This window comes from Ambystoma mexicanum, chromosome 14, assembly GCF_040938575.1.
Source record: "Ambystoma mexicanum isolate Mex_15411 chromosome 14, UKY_AmexF1_1, whole genome shotgun sequence".
NCBI classification, from domain to species: domain Eukaryota; kingdom Metazoa; phylum Chordata; class Amphibia; order Caudata; family Ambystomatidae; genus Ambystoma; species Ambystoma mexicanum.
The window spans coordinates 613,601,554-613,614,813 of record NC_090940.1 but is presented as its reverse complement, the minus strand read 5'-3'; the positions used below and the strand labels follow the sequence as shown (position 1 = coordinate 613,614,813).

Genomic DNA, 13,260 nt, shown 5'->3' with positions numbered 1-13,260 from the left:
AGGTCTTGCAGCTGGACAGCATTCGTGGCTTCTTCGGTTTCTTCCAGGATCTCTAGAGTGGGTTCAGGGGTCCTCTTATCATAAAAGCCAGGTAGGCGCTGAAACTCCCACTAGCCAATGACAGATGTGCCCGCCCCACACACGCCAGCAGTGGTCCAATCAGGACTACTAGCAGCAAAAACATTCAGACACACCGAAACCAGTTTATGGATTGGGGCCACACAGTGCCAACCCACCTCCTTGCAGCAAACACCCATAGCCCTTCAGGAGCCGGCCAAAAGCCTCTGCTTTCCGGGGCAATGGAAGTCCATATAAGGATTTTCCTGGCCGCACAGGCCAGGCGGAAGTGTAAAAGATAAGATGGCCAAAGGACAAGAGAAAAACTTTGTGGCATGGCCATGTTTGACCACAAGCCACAGTTAGTAGCCAACTGTGGTAAACGCAGTAAACCTAAAACAAAAAACACCAAAAAATAGCAAAGAGTAACTGCTACACCAGCTTGTCCCTTTAGCAAATCTAGAGTAACCAAAAATCGTCAAGAGTGTGAGTCTAGGCAAAACAAAAAGTGAACTCCATTGTACTGCATCGTAAGATGCATTGTATAATGATGAAAAGTTACCAAAGTGATAACAAGTTACCAAAAGTAGTAACAAAAGTAACAAGACTAAGGGCAACAATGTTTCCCAGTTCTGACAGCCTGAAGAACATGTCCGTTTCCCCATGACAGATGAGCAAAAGCCACTGTAGAAAGAGTAGGTCAGAATCAAAAATCAAAGCAAAATGTTTGGGGCTGGGGGGGTCCATAAAAAGGTACTGTAAAGAGAATTCTTTCCTAACAATTTAATAAATCACCCACTATGCCAACAGTGAGGGAAGGCTATACGCTTAAGAGTGGTGCGATTGTGACTCCGAATTGACCAAAACAACAAAGTATCACAGCTCAAAATAAAGGGAATGCCCAATCAAGGTTTTAAAAAAACATATATACTTTAATTACACACACCGTCTGCATGAAAACTAGATGGAAAAACTGTACAAAAACCCACCTGGAGAGAAAAACAGACTATGCAGCAAAGCAAGAATGCAGCACTCAGGATGAGAATATAGGGGAGAAAGGGAAATTTGAACAACCACAATGGTCTTTGTAAAAGGATCTTTCTTGGGAAAAGAAGTACCAGGCGACCTAACCAGTTTGTTGTGCCCAACACGGAATAAGGGGGACGCTAGGGACCAATAGTACCTTCTTTGCCGTTCGACCAAGGTGAACCTGGCTGTTCGATGATGTACGTGCAGTTTGAGCTACTTTGCAAGCAGCGATCGTGGTGTCCAATGCAAGCAACAGTGTCGAACGGGGCTCATTGCTGTTTGAAGTCGATGTTGGGAGACAAGCGGATCGTGAGGGCCAACAGTCAGTTTGACGGTTAGTTCGAAGATGCTGGTGACTGGATGCGCAGGCTCTGTTAGAGCAGTTAGAAGCAGCGTCCAATGATCAGGGCTCTTGGGTACACCAAGGTCGGTTTGACTGGTGGTAGGCAGTAAAGATGATTGCGGAGCGAACGGCAGTGGGAGATGCAACAAAGGAGTTTGTGTTTGAGCTGAGGCAATGACGCGCTCAGCTATCGGGGTGCAGCGGAAAACATGGCTGAACGTGCAGTACGAAAGCTTGGTGAGTGTCAAAGACAGCTCCAGAGGGTCCTGCAGGTTCAAGATACGGTGACATTGGTTCGACCAGGTCAATGCGAGGAACACATGCCTCTTGGCTGGCTTGGCACTCTGGATGCTGCGTGTCCCACTCAGGGGCAAATGTAGTCCTTGTTCAATTTTCAAGATTCACAGGGAGAGGATATTAGTGATTTAGCACTCCAAAGGTCATAAAAAAAAGAATATCACAGACCAGCATGTAGTCTACAACTGACTCGCATCTATCCATGCCAGGTCACAGCTTACCATTCATGCAGAGGTTGAAGATGAACCCCGCTAAAACCCTTCAGAACGGTCAAACCTGCAGCCTTTCAGTTACTATTATAGATCTGACACCTCTGTGGGGGAAGTGGATAGGTCAAATCTCAGTTTGCTGCCCTCTATGGTCACTGGTCTATGACTTGTTCAGCTTGGGCCTAAAAACGAACACAAGGCTATGATACCCTTAGTACGCCTCAACCCAGCTATTCTCCAAGATGCCCGATTATTATTTCTCCTGGTTACCCGACTGCCTCCTCTATACGCTGAAAGGCCTTTAGATTTTTCTTCTTTGTTACTTTCTTTGCTACAACTTTTCAATGAGGTTCTTCATTGCTTGAATGTCATCTCTAACTGTGTTGAGATCTTACTTGAACAAATACATTATTTACATTTGTTTCAAAGCTCTCTTATTGTTCATGGATGTCTTTTCCTGTGTACTGTGACATTGTATTTTGTATTAGCAGCTGCACCTTTTTTTGTTTGTCTTTCTTATGCCATTGAAAATTCACCATGCTGCCCACACCAACTACTACACTGTTTTGCTTTTAGATAATTCCCAGCACTCCTGCGCTTTTCAAAACAGTTCAATCTCTCTCCTCTTGTTACATCGCTTCCATGCTTTAGGAAATGTTAACCATTAATTTCGAAATTCACAGCGGACCTACATTCTTGGCAAACTGTCTTTTTTTAAAAAAATCCTCTTGCTCTTGAGAAACGTATTCTTTACCTTATAATTCACTGTGCACCCACGTTCTACTTCCACCAGCTGCCGAGAATTATTTGGGTTGTGCTCCACTCACGCGAAAGGTGCTCCCTGCTCACACTACCGTGATCAAATGAACCACTGAGCACCACAAACTGACAAAGATTTGTGCTGTCGCTGAAGAACTCGTGCAGCCGTAATCCATTTTAATCGTTCCCGTAATCCATTTTAAACGCTCCTCGCCACCTTTCTGTTGCCTTCTGAAATGTAGGTCTGAATTGTTAACATTTCATTACTAACTTTTCCTAGCACTATAACCACGCTTGTCGACTATTTCACTTGTGAAAAACTAGATACAACTATATCTGAACAATAAAAATATACACTATTTTACTTATTTTGGGCTCATACTCTGGATTGCATCTTGGTTCTGCGAGTCTCCGATTACTCTTTCTGTTCTTCTTTTAAATTCTGTGGCTGATGCTCTGCTAAGCTGTGACCATTTATGTCCATGTCCTGGATGAAAGGTAGTTTAGAATCTTTCTCAAGATTCCACTCTACCTCATAATGAATGTCAGGGAGAATCCGCAGAAATGTGCTCATTCCTCTCTACCAGAGACCCCAGCAACATTGCTGGATTTTGAGAACATGAATTGTTAACCTGGAGAGAGTGAGACCCCTTTTCCCACTCTCTCGTGTATTTTAATGTGATTTTGAACACTGTCTTTTGGTTGTGGAGTCTGACAAACTCCATATGCATCTTTTTTTACATTGCGTCACACAGCACCTCCAGTGTAGTGGCACAGGGAAGTCTTCCAGATTTCCCAAGGTTAAAATACCTTCTCTTGGATAAACTACTGTTTCCAAGAGCAGTAAAGTGAAATTGACTTTACTTACATTTGTAACTTTCTAGACCCAGCACACACTATCTTAAAACAGGGTGCTGGAGTGGTTACTTAGTATCCCCTCTGTCTAGTTTCTCATTTAACATTTTTATGTTACCCTTTCCTCAATGAATGGCTGGTGGCAGTGGTTTACTTTTTACTACCGTTGTGTGTTTTTACCGCGGGCTGCGTTTGCAGCCACGGTAAAGCACCAATTTATTCGGCATTTCTTTGTGGAAAGGTCCTTCTTGAGATTTACTCTGCGCGCCAAACCAGGTTTGGCCCCTTTGTTAGTTTTGTCTTTTGGCAGGATTCACGAGTGAAGCCCACCTCTGGCTCCAGGGTGTCTGGCGGGGGCAGGAAGCGAGAGAGGTGCCCGGAACCCCCTGTGCTTAGTCTCCTAGGAAACAGGAATGCACTCTTAGGTGATTGGCCAGCTGGCTGGTTGTCTGTCAATGACAGCCAGCCTGCTGGGTGACTGACAGCTTGGCTGGAATGAATGGGAGAAACCTGCATAAAAGGCAAGGCTTTTTGGCTTGGAAGGCAGAGTCGATCACTGGACGAAGGAATCCGAAGAAGAATTCAGAAGAGAAGCCCTGCTGCTGTGCTGAAGCTCTGAATTCGTATCGACAGAGAAGCCCTGCAAGGACGACTTCTCCCTTCGAAATGGTGGAACCAATCAACTCCAAAGTTAAGCCACGTGGAAATCCTCTCGAAGCTGGTTGAAATTTCCACTGCAGTCACTGCTGTAACCGAATAGCCAGGGAGAGGAACACCAGATCATGTGCGTTGCTTTGAAGCTGGCCAAGAGCTCCAGGAAGAGCCTCTGGACGCCCAGGAAGCATGACTGACCGAGCCTGAGCCCCCTCAACAGAGTGCAGGACCCCAGACGCAAGGAAAGCCCATCTCAGCAGCCAGGAACCACAGTGGTACTATTTGCAGTAGACGCGAGGAGCTGAAACACCAAAGTGCCACTTGTTTGAAGATTGCCGGTTGCGGTCGATGACCGTCCCATTGCAGTGTAGGAGTCCCCAGAAGTCCTCCCTCTTGTCCCCACGACTGAGGCACAGGAACACCAGGATATGCAGAGCTGCACAGGAACAGAAGCCATCTACTGCACTTTCCTCTCAACAATATTCTAAATGCAACAGTGATATATTAATGTCAACAGCACCCTAACTATTGAAGTCACCTGAGGGTGTAGGAAGTGTCTGTATGCCATCCCAAATGGGTATTTGCTGATTTAGAAAACTAAGCGTGTGTATTTTTGAAGTGCATTTGTGTGTTGCTTTATATTGCGCCCTTCTGAAGAAGGCTTATTCTAACTGGCTGTTAAATACATTAATAATGGTTTAATCAAGAAACCTTGTGTGTAAGAGTTTATTTGGATACTTGTCACTGTGAATCTCTGTGTAGCTCCCCTACAGCTCACATTGACCCCTCTTGAGAGGAGCCTGGCTACCCGACCACACTACCAACCTGTGTAGTACAGACTTATACCAAAGGTTGGGTTCCTATTACCAGGAAGTCAGGATTGTTGTGTACCGAAAGGGTACTGCATACAATCTTGCCCAACAATGAACCTCCCACCAATCAGTGTTGTGAAATGTTCCCACCATATTGAAATGGGATATCTGCAGCTTCCTGGTGGAATTTGAGTTAAGGAAAGAATTGTTCTAAGGTGCTTCACATTCACTTATCTTTTCACTAACACCAAACAAACCTCCTGTGTTCCCTTGCAAGCAGGTAAGAATGACTGAACATGGATCAGTGTAAAGGTGACAGCAACCATCTAGCCGAAGAGTCGAAGGGACTGCACCAGAGGAGTTTGGGAGCCAGGTTCCATCATCTGAGGCCCAAGGAAGGATGGCTTCCGGGTGGGGATTAAGCTTATATAAAATACTCTGCACCTGGCGACAGGAGACCCTTGGGGACAGGACCAGCAATGGAGTTGGGCATCACAAGACTCGGGACAGTGACAACAGATAAGATTTACTGTAGGCTGAGGGACTTTGTAGGGAGCCTTCACGCAAGTCGTCCCCAGCGCTTTTGAACCTCAGGTCATCCTTCAAAGCTTAATTATCACCAAAAGATTTTTAGTACATGCTCCACACTAAGCACAGCACTTGAACAGCAGAATCATCAACCCAGCCTCTATGTTTTCACACAGCTACTAGCAAGATGCTACACTGCCAGCAGTGTCTCCAATACAGTTAGAAGTAGCTCAGAGCGTTCCAGGTGAATGGATTTTTTCACAAAAAGATCAATTTATAAAGACCGCTTTCTGACTGCACTGAGCTGAGCTGTCTTTCTAAATTGCGATGCCACACCCCCTGCCGCACACGAGTGCGCAGAGGGGCTGACAGGCTCAGCGGGACCCGGAAGCGCATCAGTGTGTGGGTGCATGTTGTGTGTATGTACGTGTTTAGGTTTAGGAGATCTTGGGTTGGGGTAGGTAATAGCGCAAGAAATTGGGGGGCGGGGTGGTAGCAGGAGCAGAGGGGGCCGAAAAACTCCGAATAGTAAAAAGAAAAAAAAAGGCGGGTCTATGTGAAAAGACCTCAATAGTAAGGTTTAATGATGGAAGACCTAAAGAAAAACGGCCAATATAAATCGATCTTTTACTCATGAGACCTTAATAAAGAGTTCTTTCCACATAAAAACGCTCAGAGAGCTAGAGACAAAGCATATTTCAGAAAAAATAAAAAAGCTCCAGGTGGCTTGGAATAGAAAAGAATATACATAACAAGGAATGTTTATAATGGTAGTTTATGGTAAGCAATTAGACAAAGTTATGCCTAGCTATTAGATTGGGTATACAGAACTTGTAGCTCCAAAAAGATAGTGGCTCAACGGGCGTTAGATGCCAACTCAAGTGAGATTCCATCTGAAAGACTTAAATCTGAAAACTTGAAAGCAAGACCCAAAGGAGGCTGGTGGGTGTGTGAAGAGAGGGTAGTGATATGCCCTTTAGTTCGTGCAGATTACAGATGTCCTGAAAAGTATCTGGTTTGTGGTTAATCCCATTCCACTACAGGTGTAGCGAGCGTAACAGGGGAATCAGGGATGTTGTAAACAAGACGCTCATGGGATCCTGGGGGGCTAGCAGCTACTTCAGAATTCCATTTACTGGCAACGGTAGAACATGCTAGAGTAAAGGGAGTAGTTTCTTACCTGTTACTCCATTTCTCAAGCGTTGGTATCTTTCATGGACTCACATGCTGTGAATATTCCCTGTTGTCAGGCTGGCAATCCCTGGTTAATTTAATTTAGTATTTTTCCTACGGAAAAAACTTGACACCTTGAGTGCCCCATCAACGTCGTTGTGGGTGCTTTTGGTCCCCACCAATAGGATGTCGAGTGTATAGCTCTGCCGCAGCAGCTTCCCCTCAGATTTTAAAGACACTACAACTGGAGGATATCCCCCTGTAGAGGATGTTTTCCTGGAGGGGGAGGGCTGGAGGGCACAGGTGAATCCATGAAAGACGCCAACGCTGGAGAAATGGAGTTGCAGGTAAGTAACTACACTCTTGTCCAGCATTGGTCTTTCGTGGATTCACATGCCGTGAATATATGTTATACCAGTATACATGTTAGGAGATAAACCAGGCAAACAAAGATTAGAGACTTTTACATTTTTCTGCGCTAATGCGATAAGTATACATACGTAAGTACAAGAAAATAGCCTGGAAGCTGCAGGGCTTACCTTAATGCAACAGTCGTTTAAGGACTACGCGTCCCATCTGCACGTCTTCAGCGTGCTGCTGTTGTAAACATTAGTGCCCGGTAAATGTGTGAGGCACTGCCCATATTGCTGCCTGGCAAATGTCTTTGATGGGCACTCCGGACCAAAGAGCCGCAGAAGCAGCCGTGGTCCTTTTAAAATGCGCTCTAGCCACAGTTCGTAGAGGCCTGCTGGCCTTTGTTTGGCAGAAGGAAATCACCGAGGATATCCACCTTGCGATTACTTGTTTTGAAATGGGTTTCCCCTTGTTTGATGGGTCAAAGGCGCCAAAGAGCTGTTTAGTTGTACTAAATTATTTTGTCTGATCCAGATAATATTTTAACGCCCTTTTCACGTCCAGAGAGTGTAGGGCTCTCTCCACTGGGGAAGTGGCGTTTTGAAACAATGTAGGCAGAGTTATGGTTGCATTCTTGTGAAACTCAGATGGCACTTTTGGAATGAATTGAGGATTGGTGGAAAGTATTACCTTGTCCTTCGCGAATCAGAGATATGGAGGATCCACCAGTAAAGCTTGTAGTTCCGAAACTTGTCTAGAGGATGTAATGGCTATTAAGAATGCCACTTTCTAGGTCACAAATTTAATGTGTGCTGTTCATAGAGGTTCGAAAGGAGTTTTCATGAGCCTGGTCAGGACGAGATTCAGGCTCTATACCGGTGGAATCCTTTTCTTTGGAGGAAAAGTACGAAAGAGTCCTTTTAAGAAGTGTTTGAGTAGCCTGTCACTGTAGAGAGGAGGCGATCCTCGTTTCCTTGTAAATCTAGAGATTGCAGCCAAGTGCACCTTTATAGAGGAGATCACTAGTGCTTTTGCCAATTTGAGAAGGTAGGGAAAATCTGTTTATGTTTTATGGCCGGTGGTTGAATGTCGGGCTGGTGTGCACACCACATACAGAACCTTTTCCATTTGTGGTTGTAGGAAATGTTAGTGGAGGGAGCCCTAGCCGCAGCTAGAATGCGCTGGCAGTCTTGCAGGATTTTTAAGTGGCTGAATTTGGCGTAATCAGGTCGTGATGTAGAATCACCCCTTCGTTCTGCGATAGGAGGTTGGCATGAGATCCTAGATGGATTGGATTGTCCGCCGCTAGCTGAAGGAGGTCCGAGAACCACGTCTGTCTGGGCCAGTATGGTGCTACTAGGATTATATTGCAGTGATATTTGCGTATAATCATCTGGATTGTTTTCCTGATGAGAGGCAATGGCGGGAACGCATATGCAAGCATGCCAGTCCATGGGAACGAGAATGCATCCCCTTCAGAGTTGGGATAAGGGGTCCTGCTCGCAAATTTCTTGCACTGCTTGTTGCTCCGAGTATCGAAGAGGTCCAGAGGAGGATGACCCCATGTCAAGAAGATTTGGGATATTTGGTTGTGTGTAGTTGCCATTCGTGGGACTGTGACGAATCCCTGCTGAGTGTGCCTGCTTCTTTGTTGTGTATCCCCGGGAGGTGGAAGACTTGCAGCAGAAGGCTGTTGTGAATGGCCCAGTGCCAAATGGTATGTGCTGCTTGGGAAAGGGTGTTTGATTGTGTTCTGCCTTGTTTCCACAGATAAAACATCATTGTTGTGTTGTCTGAGGACTCATACCACCGAATTCTTGTTCAGCGGGAGGAAGGATTTCAGAGCCCGATTTACTGCATGCAGTTCCAGCACATTTATGTGGAGGAGGGATTCTTCGGGGATCCACAGGCCTTTGACTTGGTGCTTGTCTAGGTGAGCTCCCCATCCTGCCAGGGAGATATCGGTCACAATCGTGAGATGGTAATTGGGCTCTACAAGGGGCATCCCCTTCGAGATGATGTATGGTTATGTCCACCATTTTAGTGTTTGAGAGAGTCTGAGTGATGGCGATTTTGTCTGCCCAGGACCCGTGGATCTGGGACCATCTGGTAGCTAGAAATCTTTGTATTGGCTGCATGTTTAGCCTGCAGTAGGGTATTAGCGGGATGCCGGAACACATGGTCCCTAAGAGAGCCATATATATTTGCACACCATGATTAGCTTGTTTGGAGTACAGTAATTTACCAGGGTTATCCATTTTTTCATCCTGTCTGATGAGGGTCTGACAAGACTTTGGTCCATGAGGAATTGAGCGCCTAGAAACACCAAACATGTTGAAGGAACTGTGCAAGATTTGGCGTAATTTACTGCAAATCCCAATTGTTAGAGAAGAGCTTTTGTTTGTCTAACAGAAAACATGGTTTGCTGATAGGTTGGACCTCAAACCAATCAGTCGTCTAGATATGGGTAGACGTAGTGGCCCTGTTTTCTGAGAAAAGCTGCCACTGATGTTAGGCATTTTCTCAACGTTCTGGGTGCTGATTTTAGGCCGAATGGAAGTACTCGAAAGTGGTAATGGCTTCCGCCGACCTTGAATCAGAGATACTTTCGGTATCTTGGAAGTATCGGGATGTGTAAGTATGCATCTTTGAGGTCTAAAGCCGCCAGATATTTGTGGGGTTGTATTGCCTTTATGACGTCCTGAAGTGTCACCATCTTGAACTTTTTAAAAAATGTTTTTGTTTAGCTTTTGCAAGTCCAGGATTGGACGTCACTTCCAGTCTGGTTTCTTGACGACAAAGTACCTGGAGTATACTCCTTTTCCCTTTGCCGAATGAGGAACTCTTTCCATTGCCCGTTTCTTTAACATTTGACACACTTCCGTTGTAGAATTGGAAGGTGCAGGTGCGATACCTTTATGCGAGGTAACAGGATTTGTGCACATTTGAATTTCAACAAGTGGCCGTGCTGGATGGCATCTAGCACCCATCTGTCTTTTGTTATTGCTTGCCACTTGCTGAGGAAAAACGCTACATTTCCTCCCATTGTGTGCCCCTGAGACAGTCATTGTCGGGCCTTCTTCTGCCTACCTCTTTTAGAGGTAGGTGGTCCGCGCTTTCGCGGTCCAAGATGATACTCCCTGCTGCGCTGGGAGACCTGGTCATTTCTCTTGTAGCCCCGAGAGTAGTATCCGGATGTACCGTCATTCTTGTTGTCTTTAACATTTGACACACTTCCGTTGTAGAATTGGAAGGTGCAGGTGCGATACCTTTATGCGAGGTAACAGGATTTGTGCACATTTGAATTTCAACAAGTGGCCGTGCTGGATGGCATCTAGCACCCATCTGTCTTTTGTTATTGCTTGCCACTTGCTGAGGAAAAACGCTACATTTCCTCCCATTGTGTGCCCCTGAGACAGTCATTGTCGGGCCTTCTTCTGCCTACCTCTTTTAGAGGTAGGTGGTCCGCGCTTTCGCGGTCCAAGCTGATACTCCCCTCCCTGCTGCGAGACCTGGTCATTTCTCTTGTAGCCCTGAGAGTAGTATCCGGATGTACCGTCATTCTTGTTGTCCCTGAAGGACGAGAATCTAGAATTACCTGAGGCTCCTTGAAAGGAACGAAAAGACCTTCTGCCCTGTAAGGTTGTTAGAGATCTAGCAGTATCAGAATCTGCTTTCATTGTTTTGAGGGCCTCATCAATCTTGTCACCAAACAAATGTTCTCCTTCAAACGCCATGTCGACCACCTTATGTTGTACCTCCCGTCGAAAATCAGTGCAACTTAGCCATCCTCGTCTTCTGAGGACAACCCCATTGCCAATTTGTTTGAACTCTGTTTCAGCAAGATCTACAGCGATGTTAATGCTGTGGTTTGAGGCTTCCTCACCTTCATGCAGCAGTGTCATGGCTTCCTTCCTCTATTTCTCAGATAAGTGTTCTAATATAGGAGCCAAACGGTAACACATTTCTCGATCGTAGCGAGCAACTATTGCAAGCGCATTGGCTGCTTTGACTGTTGTTACTCCGATGGTGAGCACCTTTTTACCTAAGGCATCAATGTTTCTGCCTTCATTGTCTGGGGAGTGGCTTATTTGTGCTGCATACGAGCCTTGCGACCCGCTGCTGCTGACACCACCGACTCTGGAGAGTGTTGTGAGATGAGACATTTTAGTGTTGCATCGGGTGCCTTACATTTTTTATCCAGTCTTCCTTTAAGAGCCGGTTCTGTAAATGGATGCAAAAGGCCCTCCTGCCAAACATGATCTAGGAAGGGTATAGAAAAGACAGCCTTTCTGCGCTTTCCCATGTGGTCAAAAAGAAAAAAACGTCCTTTTCTTCTGCAGGAGTTAAACCGAATTCCTGGCATGCCTTCAATACAATGGAGTGGGAAGCCCCAACGTCATCTGGAGGCGAGAGTTGAGCAGGACTACACTGTATATCTTGTCGGGGTCATCCGTGTCCCACGTATCGGCTGTGCAAGGAGACGAAGAAATAGTGGAGCTTGTGTTCCTTGGACCAGTGTCTTGGTCTGCATCTACTAATTCTCCCTCTTCTTGCTCGCATATACGTAGACTATGTCCTCATGGAGGTGGTGGTCTAGGAGGCGATTGAACTCTTGGACGTTTGTCTTGGTCCCTGGAGGAATGGCCTGGATGCCTTTGTTGGTGCTGACCTGATGTACCCTGGTCTTTTCCACGTACATGAACTGCTTTTGGATGCAGATGTGGAAGCCTGGCATCGAGTTATCCCAATAGTGATTGTAGCATGGAAAGCACTTGCAGGGAGAGCACGGATAGTGGATTTAGGAGGGGGGTATTTTGGATTCATACCTCTCATTCTCAAAGGTGTGATGGTAGAGTAGATGTTTGTATTCATAGGGGTGTTTCTTCTCCTCTTGATGGTAGGCGATCAGAGTGTTTGTCCTGAATAAGGGGCTGAGACGTACCTTCCTCAGGATCGGAGTCTGTGACCCCTGGACACTCCTCTGCTGGAGGCTCGACATCTGAAGTGATTTCATGCTGTAAAATGTCATCAGGCATGTCTGGGTAGCTTATACGAGAGATTTCTAGAGGAATATGGCCATGCTCTACCACGTCACTTGTCAGGGTTTTTAGTATACCACTGGCGGACGATATACTTTCCTCTATAGGTAACTCCATGGTTTCTGTCATGATAGTCAACAGGGTTGGAGGCAGTGTAGTCTTACTCCCGGATGATTTGTGTTATTTGTTAGTCGACGAGGTGGTCGTTGACGAGTGATGTCCCGCTGTCGTCGATGTTGTCATGGATGTCGACAATGATTTGGTCGTTGGAGTGCTTCGTGGACGACTCTTGTCCAGAGGAGGATTTGCGAGACTCTGAGGACAAATGGAGTTTCTTTTTTGCAGAACAAGACAAGGTCTTCGGGGAGGACTTGGATTTGTGTGTTTGTCTGTCGTCTGAGAGGACCTTCTCGACGAGTCAGACCTGGGTTTAGTCAACGGGCTTGAGCCTTTATCCCTCGGTTTTTCCGATGGTGTCTTTGTCGAAGAAACCTTGGACGAGTGCTTAGGCCCAGTATGGGATCCTTCGCTGCTACCTGGTGTTTAACTAACAAGAGAGGGATGTTTGGCCTTATCGTGGCGCGTGGACGATTTTGGCTCACCTGTTTTTTGTTTTTTCGCCAACGGTTCTTCAAACTTGGACCTGTGACCTGATGGCGACATCTTGTCAGAGGGAGTGGTAGCTCACCCACTTCTTGACAAACCCACTTCCGACTTCAGGTATGCTCCTTCATTAAGCCAACAAATGAGGTGTCTGTTTCCATCCTTAAGGGTTTTTTGTGAAAACCCCTTGCAGATTTCACATTCCTCCGCGGAATGGTTAGGGTAGAGGCAGTAAAAACAATCTGCATACCTGTCGAACACCTTTTTTTTAGGCCGCAAGTGTCACAATGCCTGAACAAGGACTTTTTCTGTCCAGAGGTCTCCATGGTCATAAACCAAACAGTATATGAGTCGTCGGTTGCTCTGGTTGAAGAAAAAGTTGAAGAAATATTAATTGTGTGTGGAATGTTAGTTTCTCTAAGGAAAGAAGAACGCGATGACTCCCACCAGCTCGAAAGACGGTTGAAATCTGAGGGGAAGCTGCTGGGGCAGCGCTATACACTCAATGTCCTATTGTTGGGGACAAAAAGCACCCACGACGATGT

The 13,260-nt window shown here is 45.9% G+C and overlaps 1 protein-coding gene across 3 annotated transcripts in view; it reads right to left on the bottom strand.

Moving 5' to 3' along the window:
• Positions 1 to 13,260, bottom strand: part of ANGEL1 (angel homolog 1) — a 375,400-nt gene that overhangs the window by 24,928 nt on the left and 337,212 nt on the right. The window lies entirely within an intron of this gene.